At 46.7% G+C, this 11,034-nt stretch overlaps 1 long non-coding RNA gene across 1 annotated transcript; it reads right to left on the bottom strand.

The window, feature by feature from the left end:
- Positions 1 to 648: 648 nt before the first annotated feature.
- Positions 649 to 9,866, bottom strand: LOC125985283 (uncharacterized). Its single transcript, XR_007487257.2, has 6 exons — positions 9,470 to 9,866; positions 7,804 to 7,865; positions 6,232 to 7,094; positions 3,379 to 5,048; positions 2,190 to 2,234; positions 649 to 1,778 (listed from the first exon to the last, which is right to left on the bottom strand). It is a non-coding gene; the product is annotated as an uncharacterized lncRNA (long non-coding RNA).
- Between the last annotated feature and the right edge of the window lie 1,168 nt (positions 9,867 to 11,034).

Below are 11,034 nucleotides of genomic sequence, written 5' to 3' on the forward strand. Positions count from 1 at the left end.
GCTGAGGGACTGTGTCAACTCCAGTGTGCACCAATCTATCTACGATCACTTTTGGTGTCCCCCGACAGGCAGATGCTTTCCATCTGCATCATCTGCCGACTTTGATTCTTCCCGTTTCCTCGGCCAAGGCAAAGTGCTGGCTGGCTCGCTGGCGCTGGACTGGGCGTCACATCTGCGTGATTTGTTCCCGCGGCTTTGCCCTCTGCCCTCTTTCCTCATTTGTCACCTTGTAATGTTTTTAAGCACAGGAATGCGGGCTTGTTTCATGATCACGATGACGACCGTTCACATGTAACCATAAGCGTCTCATTTGACTCTTAATTGTGGTTTCCTAAAAACGTGTCCTTGCCTTTTGTTTATCTTGTGAGATGACGCCGTCGCTCTCGCTTCCTTTTACAGTCTTTGCAGTCGTACAACGAAAACAATCATTTATATTCATTTGGAAGTGAGTGGGTGAGACTAGACGAGCTAAGATAGGATCGGGATCAGGCGTTGCTGTGAGCGGGATGACGTGGGCTCGTTCACACACACAAAAACAGAGAGAGAGAGAGAGAGAGAGAGAGAGAGAGAGAGAGAGAGAGAGAGAGAGAGAGAGAGAGAGAGAGAGAGAGAGAGAGAGAGAGAGAGAGAGAGAGAGAGAGAGGAGCCCAGCCTTGGACAAGACAGCCTTAAATCAGGGTAACACACTCGATCCCTGGAATGTACTACCTTGGCATGCCTAGCGCGTTGATTGCACGTGGGAATATTTGTCTCACTTAGTGTGTGAGTGTTAGCTGATGGGAAGCGAGCGAGCGAGGAAGCGGGACTCGCTGGTGCCCTTAATTGCGCGTGGCGCAATTGTGATGAACATGTTTTATTTTTTCACATTGCCCCCTGCGAATTTCCCAATTTGCTTGACTAGTTTTCAGGGGTTAGGTTAACGCCTTTTATTTAAAAGACAAAGACGAACGGAAGTCACGCCGACTAGCTTTTGCTTTCCGCAATCAGAATTTAGTCTCTAATGCATATTTTTAATCACACAAACTGCATTGCTAGAAAATAATCCTGATCCTCATTTTTTTTTCATGAGCCAAGTGAATAATTGATACTTTTTGCTACCTAGATGCACGGAACACATCTCAAGATAATCATATAATATATATATAAATATATATAAATAAATAAAATAATTTTGGCGGGGTTCTTTGTAAGATTTCAATGGATTGTGTACCTAATATTCTCTCTACACACACGCGCACACACACTGACTATTTGCGTGTACATGCACACACATACCGGCAATCAGTGTGTGCGGATGGATACGTGCAGCTCTGCCAAGCCTCGCCCAACTCGTGGGAGGGAGGAGAGAGTCCAGGGTCGGGTCAACACGGAGCGAGCCAGAGGAGACGCTAGTGCCTGGCACCACCTAACACACGCACACACACACAGACAAACAACCTTGGGAATCGCAGCCAAAGCAGAACAGAATGTACATTAGGAGGTCGTCTCTCCTCCCTTCTTCTCCTCTCAGTCCCTCCAGAAACAGCAAAAACAAAAATGTTTGCTCCCGAGCACCGAGGAAGTTAAAAAAGGTTTTCTCTGGCCAAAGGCAGGCCTTGTAAAGAGCCATGGCGGGGGGGCGGGCAACCTTGTGTTAAAGGTCCTGCTTGAACACGGCAGCCAATGAGGAGCAGGTGAGGGGAGTCACGTGTCGGCGTCAGGTGTGCCGCCAGACTTGACGTTGGGGCGGGTCCGGAGATGAGGATTAGCGTTGGGGCGCTAACGCTGGCTTTTTACATCTAAAATGAAAAGAAGTACACATCATAGAAGGGAGTCAGTTAAGGGTCAACTTTGAAGATTTGAACACTTTAGAGCAAGTTAGAAAATTCCGGAATGTCTGTTATTTCCATCATAAATTCTTCATAAACTCTACGGGCATTGTTTGACTGAGTGACATCACATCACAATTGGAGTGATGCGCTTCCTCCTACGCCTCACCTGTAGATCAAAACAAAGAAATCCCGCCATCATTTTGATGAGGCTTAATTGAAACATGACGAGCAACGGTCGCCCTGGAACGGCTGCCGAGAAAAGGCTTGGGAAAGGAGGGAGTGAAGAGAAAACACCAGCGCTGGATTGCAAGCATTCTGCAACGCATGAGGTCATGAGAATTGGAAACCGGCGCTGTTGAACTGATGAAAATGACTCACCAAAGGGACTTTGACGCGCTTGGTCACCGAGAGGTCGCCTCCATCCTAGAAAGAGCGGCCGAGAGAGAGCGAGACAGTGATAAATACACAATTATTGAATGTCAACCCCCCCCCCCCCCCCCCCCCCTCGCAAGAAACGATGCCTGGATTCAAAACACGGCGCGTCGGCGGGGTCGACGTCGGAGCTATTTTTGTTTGTAGAACTTCAGAAGTGGTCCCGTTACCCTGGAGGCGGCTCGTGTTTTCCACACAGCTCAGCGACTTGGCAGTTGAACATCACCCCCCCCCCCCTCCTCTCTATCCTTCCACCATCCTCCTCTCCTGCACCCTCGAAAGCCCCCCCCCCACTCCCACCCGACAGGAAAGCGCCCGTGGCCCGCTGTGGAGCCAGCCTGACTGCGCAGGCGGCCCGGCAGATGCACTGGAGATAAGTTTGTATGTGTAAGCTGGGCCGCGACCCTCCACGGCAGGACATTGACCAGATCCTGTCAGGGAGAGGGCAAGAACCCAAGCCCGGTGCCTCCTCTCCGACACCCCCCCCTCTCCCCGGCCTACTGTCTCCGTGCATGGCTTCCCCAAAGCCCAGCAGGGGCCACAGGGGAGGACAGAACTCCAAGCACCTCCACCGCCGCACCCCCCCCCCCCCCCCCCCCCCCCCGGAGCCAAGACTTTCCCTGGTGCAACACCTCCTGTATGCACAGTAGAGGTGCCCCCCACCCCTCCCTCCCCTCCCAACACACCTACTTCACATACACACAATGGGTCCCCAAGATAACCCACTCTCCCCCCAGTCCCACAGAAAGATAATGGATACAAGTGCGTGAGAGAGACGCTGGGTCACTTCTAAAAACATGCAATGTCGGCACTTTTCTTTGGCGTGACAGGAAACACGGAGGCTGGAAACGTGGAAATACAGACTTACTAATGTTGTTGTTGTCTAGTGAGAGTTTTTTCCCCCCCTCCCAGGATGCAAAATCATCAGTGAATGGACACGAGGTCCAATCAGAGTGCAAATAGCAATGTTGAAAAAAGCTCCATGACATCATCAGCACGTCTCCATTGTAATGAATAAAAGCGCTCCTGACCCTGTGATCACACTTTTTTTTTTTTTTTTTTTTGCAGAGGGAGCAGCTATCCAATACCTCCTTTCGCCCCTGAATCATAAAAGCGGCCAGATTTCATCTCTCACCTGACAGGGCGCCTCCTCCGCAACCGAGGCCGAGCCGCGTAGCTCCTAAAGCCGCTTTGTCATCCAGTGGGAGGGAGGCGTGAAGACTCATCATCAGCAGTTGCCTCGGAAAAGCGTACGATAGAAAGTTCACTTACTGTAACAGCTATTTACTGCTGCTTGACATTGTGAAACAATGTGTTGAGTCATTTTTGACCTGGATTCAACTCATTAAGAAGTATCTGAAGTAACAGTATGTGAAAAATCCCTAAAATTGTTCCAGAATTTATGAGCATCGACAGAGGCTAACAAAGCTAGCATTGACCTGCTGGATGACATTTGACATGTGGTAGCAGCAATTCAGTGTTTTAGCTCTGATGCTATTTGAATAATTCTCCTCACCTGAGTCACCCTCCCGAGCCGGCTTTGTGTGAAAGCGTCTGAGATCCAGTCCAAATATTGTCCCAGCATGATTGAAATTGTGCGCTTGTGAGTCATCCCTCAGGCCTCGCTGTCACGCTGACACTCAAGGGTGGAGATTTTCAATTTGCGTTAAGTGTTATGTGACGCCGTGTCACCGAGGGAGTGCGAGCGGAGGCTTTTTATAGGAACGTGCTCAAGTGGGAATTGGTTGAAAAGTCCATCTATTTTGGTATCAATATGAATCCAATCCACACAAATGATATCAAAATGCACATTCAAATTCTGTACATCGATATGAGCCAATTGTATTTGTACTGTATGTGTTAACTCTCATTTTGGAAGTTGAAAGCCTTTGAGTAAAAATTGGACTCACGACCTGATGAAAGAGTTGAATTTTTTTTTCGTCCTCTGCAATTCATCATACGACTTCAATTCCGATTAGCAACAGAAACGAGCATATTCCCCGAGAGAGAGTCTTATTACGAGTTACATCTTAACTCGAAGGTCCCTCTGCTCCGGGGATGAAGAAGGAAAGAAAAAAAAGAATGTCTTTCAGCGCAAAGTCTGCTTTTCTAACAAAGTTTGAAGAGTCAATAAATAATTGGAAATAATTGGGTTGCTTCCCAGAGTCAGAAGATGCAGAATTCCCCAAAAAGCCTACTGAGGTATTAGAAGGTTACTCGGGTTATCGCAGGTTTCCCTTTGAGCTAGACACACAACAAACATATTTTACTCTTGTTCAGTCTTACATTTTTACCTATCAACTTTTGCAAGAAATATCTCTGAAAATGTGCTAGCCATTACTAGCTAGCTAGCGAGCCACCGCGTGCGAACTGCCAACTCCCACTTTCATTATGATTCTCTGTTTTGAATCAAACAAAATTCCAATTGAAAGGTGGAAAGCAGAGAATCAATCAGGTGTAACGTTGCCTGGACGCGGACATCGGCTGGCCCCAATGCGTCGCAGGTAAAAGATCGTTGTTTACCCGCTTTCATGTCTTAATCCCACCCCCCCGCTCATTGCTCACACAAATGGCCGTGGCCATTGTGTGCGCCAATGCGTCGCTCTCTCAAGGTGTGTGTGACTAACCTCTACTGTACCAAAGAGCAAACACGCCATCAAAGAGCAGCGCGCCGTCTGCAGGTGACGGGTCAGCCGGCGGTCAGGGGTCTTTCTCGGGTTGATGGGCCCGTTGAATGGCGGGAAATGTTTGACCCGATACCAGTGCCGCTTTTCTAATCCAAATGTCACTCAGGTGATATTTGGACTAAAAAAAAAAAAAAAAAATCCAGATATGTTTTTGGGTGAAATTTGTACCTGAATCTAAAAGGAACCACAGGTGAACTTCATTTGACCTTTTGTAAACATTTAAATGCGTTTCACTTGAAAACCCCAAGGGAGTTTTTTTGTGGGAAAATTATGCAAAATATTTGGAATAATATTATATTTTTAGCTGTGAATGATTTTTTTATTTGAAGTGGTCATATTGCATCGAACAGTATTTATTTTTATTTTCATAATATTTGAACAGAGAAAGTGGCAGACTATTAAGCTTGTCAAATTTGCATCCAGAAAAGCCACTTCATCTTAAACGGTAACATGTTGCGTGTTGACTGAAATTGAAGGAGTACGCATGTCATGACGCCGGACGCTCTCCGTAACAATATATATTTATTTCTTGGATATATTCGAGCATCATATTTCCACTAATGAGCATACCGAGTGGATACAAAGCAGACGTTTTCTTCTCATAAACTGCGCTGTTGTATGATTTGTGGGCTCTTTTTTTTGGGGGGTAGGGGGTGTGGGGGGGGGGGGGGGTGAACTGCTGTGTATGGAGACTAATTGAGTGATGGAGAGCAGGGCTCAGATGCCTCTCTCTATCTGACTAGGACATTATCGGCGGGGCTGTCAGGCGAGGGTCCACAGCGGCTTGACTGGAATGCCGACTGCAACTCACTTTCTACAGCGGAGCCTGGCTATACCCCCCCCCCCTTCCCAAAAGCGCCTCCTCCACCGAAGCAATCAGTCAACAGGACCCCAGGGGCCATTTTCAAAAACAATCACTCTCTCTAAGTAGTCAAGAGGTGCCAGGGCTAATTATAAACAAACTATTGATGTCCGACTAAGGGATTGTGCTAGACTGTGCCAGTGTGTGTGTGTGTGTGTGTGCATTTCAGGGTCAAAGGAAGGTTCTGCTTGACAGAGCGTTCAATTGGCCATTTAATGAGTGTCGCCCAAAGTGCACACTTCATAAAAAAAAAAAAAGAAAAAGACAGCTATAAGGACTGCTAATAAACTTTTTCCGCCAAATACTAGCAAAATAGTCAAATAGTCACATCTCAAACAAAATGATTGCAACATTGTTCATACTTATCAGGAAGATAAACACCCATGTTTGGATTTTTCCCTCTTTCGGAGCAGTGTAATGAGATAGCTGAGATAATTACCGTTGTTTTCCCATAGGTGCTGCTCTTTTGGTTAGCAACAGCGTTCCAATGGCCTCGACAGTAGTGCTGGTGAACTGAGATGATGACACTGCCTTTCTGTATTTCTGTCCTGGTGGGAGAAGGAGACGTTTATTTATCTTAAGTGAATGACGACATCAGGTGTTTCCAGTGAGTAGTCGCCTATCATAGCTTGAAATATATTTGGACATTTGACGACGTTGACGGGGGTGACAGACGGACGCTCGGCTGACGGGGGTGACAAACGGACGCTCGGCTGACGGGCCCGAAAGCGCTCCATCCTCCTCCTCCTTCTGGCTAAAATAACAACATGTCTTTTTCCCCTTCCTCCGAGGAGCTATCGCACGGACTGTGACACATTGTCTGATCCGAGAGAGAGAGAGAGAGCGGTGTATTTATTTTGGTCGCTGCTCCGTTTTCTTTCCTTAAAGTCATGAAGAAAGAAAACACGCATGCACATACACACGGACGGACGGGGGCCTGGCTCGGGGATGCGGAGAGAGATGTGTGGGAGAGAGCTGCGCAAACGGGAAAGGAATGGCGTTTGTGGGGTGGGTGGGGGTTGGGCTTGAGGAGAGCATCAGCGCCGTCCCTCTTGAGCTCATCCTTTCTCCTTCTTTTGCTTTTTACAAAAAAGGAGGGTAGAAGCGGGGGGAGTTTGTTTGTGGTGTTTCGCTTTAGCTCCCCCAAAACAACAACAATATTGTTCATCACCTAAATGTCTTGAGCCATTTATTGGTAGCTTGAACTTGTTTTCTTGTGTGCATGTGCAGGATGTCAGTGGGTCAGCCAAATAGATTTGGGTACGACTCCCTCCCTTCGCCTCGCCTCCAACAGAACACCTTCTGCGGAGGGGTTAAATAAATGTTAGTGATGTGATAACCAGTCTGTTTATTGAGGGGCCACTATAGCAGGCCCGCTCGGGTTTCCTCTTTGATGATGATGATGACGACGGCGGTGATGTCATTGTGCCACAGCAACAAATTTGTGGCTGTCCTCATTTAAAGATGCTTGCCACTTCAATTTGGGAGTGTTTCTCCATGTTTGTTGCAACAACCAATGAAATTGTACAAAAAGAGTACCAGAGAGGATAACAATTAGCCGCCATTTTGGCTAGCATAAGCGCTACTTTGTTCACAAATAAAAATATTTTTGTTTCCTGATTGGCTGCTTAATTTACCAACTATGATTCTTTGCCCTGATGTTTAAATGCTAATTGAGTATGCAATTAAATTAAAGCATGGACATGCAAACATACATAGCCAATGCACAAAAACAAAAAATCAAAACTTGACTAATGATAGTTTTAACAGTATATGGTAGCTACAAACAAGACAAAGTATAAAGGGTTGTGTGGAAAAGCCAAACACTGTAAACCCAGGAATTTCATAAACATCATCAAATATGTGGCATACTTGATCAATGATTGACAGATGCGGAACAATAGAAGATTTCTCACCTGGAATGTGTCACTCTATGAAAAAAGAAAGCCTTGCAAATCAAATTGTGACACATATTATGACTTTTTTTTAAATGACATATAAAGACGCTTACCTATTTGGAAAGATTTTGCACCTCCACGTCGACGTGGGCCGTCCCGTCCCTCTTCCTGTTTCCTGGTGAAAAACAGTGGAGGGTGAGGCTCGGAGGTGAGTTTCAGTTCAAAGTTGAAAAGGGCACGCGGCGGGTAAGCCAACAGCGACTCAAGCGAGGACTTTATTTTCGTACAATAACACTTTGAGTAAATTAAGAGAGCATTCAAGGTCATTGTTGTGCATTCACATCTTGAGGAGAAAGTGCGACAATGAAACCACTGAAACTCCCCTTGCTTGCAGCTAAGATTACATCTATCATCATTCAGATTTGTTTTTTTCTAAGTGACATAATTAGTAAATGTTCAGTTGGGCTGCTTACAAATGTGGATAAAAAATGTCCTTATCAGTTATCTACCAAGTGTTCAGATATACATATGCCATCTCGTCGAAAATGCAAATGTATTTTGGGTTTAATTCTCAATTCCGGCCTTGATGAACTTCATTTGCATACTCGCGGTACAAAGCGGGAACTAACACCAACAAGAAGGTTCTTTCTCTCCACTGTTTGGAACAGTGCAAGTGAAAGTTTGACCTCAGAAGTGCTCGGCGCTAATAGCGCTGCAGGAATTCCACGGAATCTTGTTTTCAGAAATGAGGACAGGAAAGGCCAGCAGCGGAGCCATAAATCAACTCTTTTCCTTTTTTTCCTCTATAAAGAGACTACAAGAGTGTAATAATAATAAACACATGAGGCAGAGATAGATGTCAGATGGGACTGAGCGAAGGCACGTAGTTGTGACGTGCCCAGCCGGGCGAGGGCCGGCCGGCCGGCAGGGGTGAGGGGGGCAAGGGGTGGCTGCTGCTGCACCATTCCCACATTATTGGCAGCGAGGCAGGAAGAAATGACAGACATAATTTCCCTCGGTGATCAAACGTTGCTACATTAACGCGGCCGATGTAATCTGCGTGGCGGGATCGTTGAGACGGCCGCAAATTGGGGACTATTTGGAGGTATTTCCTCTCTTTAGTGCAGCGCTGCAGATTGGCTTAATTAAAGAGGGGGAAAAACAGGAAGTTTTAAAGTCAAGTCCATAATGAATCGCTCGGCTCAGCCAAAAGGGTCTGCTCGGTCAGGGGCGAAAGCGAGGAAGCGCCGGCCGCTCTCCTTCGCTTCAGTCACTGAGTTCAGCTTGTGTGCAAAAATAACACTGCATCGTACTTTTGGGACTGACTGGATGGACAAAAGTAATGGGACACCGTCATTATTGCAAACATAATTCCAGGCTTGCCAGAAGCAGCAAATAGAATGACGTAATATGTCTGCAGGTCACAGTGAACCCGTGAAAAAAAAAAGGTTTGACACAATACGAAGCCATTTGAAGACGTTCCGCCTCTGAAACGGCGCCGTTAAATCATGTGACTAATGCAAGTATTCCCCGCCGTCACCGTCCAAAAAGCCCGTTCGGAATGTTTGGAGTTCAGAGCGAGGTTAGCGCCGGCCGGTCGGTTGTCCGTCCGCTCGTCTCTCCGAGGCCTTTTGAATGAACTTAACGCACGGGAACCCGAGCTCGCCGCCAAGCGCAAGACATCCTGCGTCACCGGCGGCTTTGTACAACAACGCTTGGCCTCTTTTTACTTCATGACACAGTGTGAGAAATACTTTTCATTTTCTTTCATATACGTACATTAGTTGCGGCCAAAGGAGGGGCAACGTCTCGATCCTCTTATCGTTGCCCTCAACTTTCAGTCGTGTCACACCCAGCGTGGCGCCCTGCTAAATAAATGCTCGCCGGCCGAGTGTGCACACTCCTACGCAGACTTCCACGCTTCTCCACTCATTCACTCCCAACCTTTTCCTTGAAAACACTCCCATTGTTCCAAAGCAGTGATGATGTCATCACGTTACAGTGCGTCACGGCAAACACTCGGCGGTGATATGGCGCAAAGGTTTTCCTCATTGCATTAGCTGGGGGGGGTTGTTATTTTGAACTTGGTAGCCCAACCCCATCGTGGATCAAACTTCCTGCGATTAAGACGCCTGCCTGCCTGCGAGATGGCTTGGTTTAGTTTAGTGACGCCGTCGGGAAAGACGCCATTGTCCCGTTAGTGATTTTCAAAAGCACAGCCAGGCCAAGTGAATGCAGAGTGGAGGACTTGATGGACCATCAAGAATTAATTAGCAATTTAATAAAACGGCAAAATTTCTTTGGGCATGCAGTTTGGTGGAATCAATTGGAACATCAGCCTCAGATTAGCACATCCAAGTGACAAATTAGTACAGTAATGGTAGTTAAGTGCAGTGGACCGGAACACAATTGCCATACAATGTCAGTTTACTGTAATGGGTTGATCAAACACATTTAGCGTGGGGAATCACTTCCAGGAAGTACACACGACGGCCAATCTGTAAATTAGTACAGTGAATGAAGAGATTTTACAGCGACTTGATGAGTTCGCCGGAAGCGCAGTGTGTATGGTGTTATGAATAAAATGGCGGCCAAATGAGAACGGGCAAGGAAACAAAGAGAAAAACAATCTTGCAAACTTCAACAACTGTAAAGGTTTTGACAATGTGAAAGGTTAGTTGTGGTGAGTGCAGCTGATGAAAGCTTGCAATGTTATTGAGCTCAAGTGAGGGAGTTATGAAGAGTTGACTTTTTTTTTTTTTCCCCCCTCCCATGTCTGTTGAGGAAACCCAAAAGGGCTGAGTCAGAGATGGCATCTCTTCCGGGAGGCGGGGGGAGGAGGGAGGGGTTCTCCTTTGAAAATCAACGGAAGATCAGCGTTCGGGGAAGCCAAGCGAGCAACGGGCCTTTCTGCCGCCCGCCCGCCCTCATGGCCGACCATCCGTGTTTACTTTTCGAGGACTTTCAACCCGGCGAAGCCTCTCGCTCGCTCACTCGCTCTCAGCTTACGTTGCCAAAATTGACATTGGAATTTCATTTGCTGGCGCTCACATTTAAAGAACACGGCAGAAGCAAATTAATTGTATATATTTTTTAATGATGAATCTTTTTAATAGCCTAGGCTTAGCTTGCGTCTTGTTTTAGCCTCCTTTTGGAGAGATAAAATGGATTTATGCTGACTACGAAAGCCTCTGTGATGCTTGGGGACTTTTAAAACTGCAGTGATATCCTAATTTTACTCTTGGGAAAACAGTTTTTAAGATAAATGTTGGCTCGCTTGGACTTATTCTGTCAGCCGTACCCTGTCGGAACCAACGACAGTTAAGAGCTAGCTCTCAGGTGGA

This window comes from Syngnathus scovelli, chromosome 17 (assembly GCF_024217435.2).
Source record: "Syngnathus scovelli strain Florida chromosome 17, RoL_Ssco_1.2, whole genome shotgun sequence".
Lineage (NCBI taxonomy): Eukaryota > Metazoa > Chordata > Actinopteri > Syngnathiformes > Syngnathidae > Syngnathus > Syngnathus scovelli.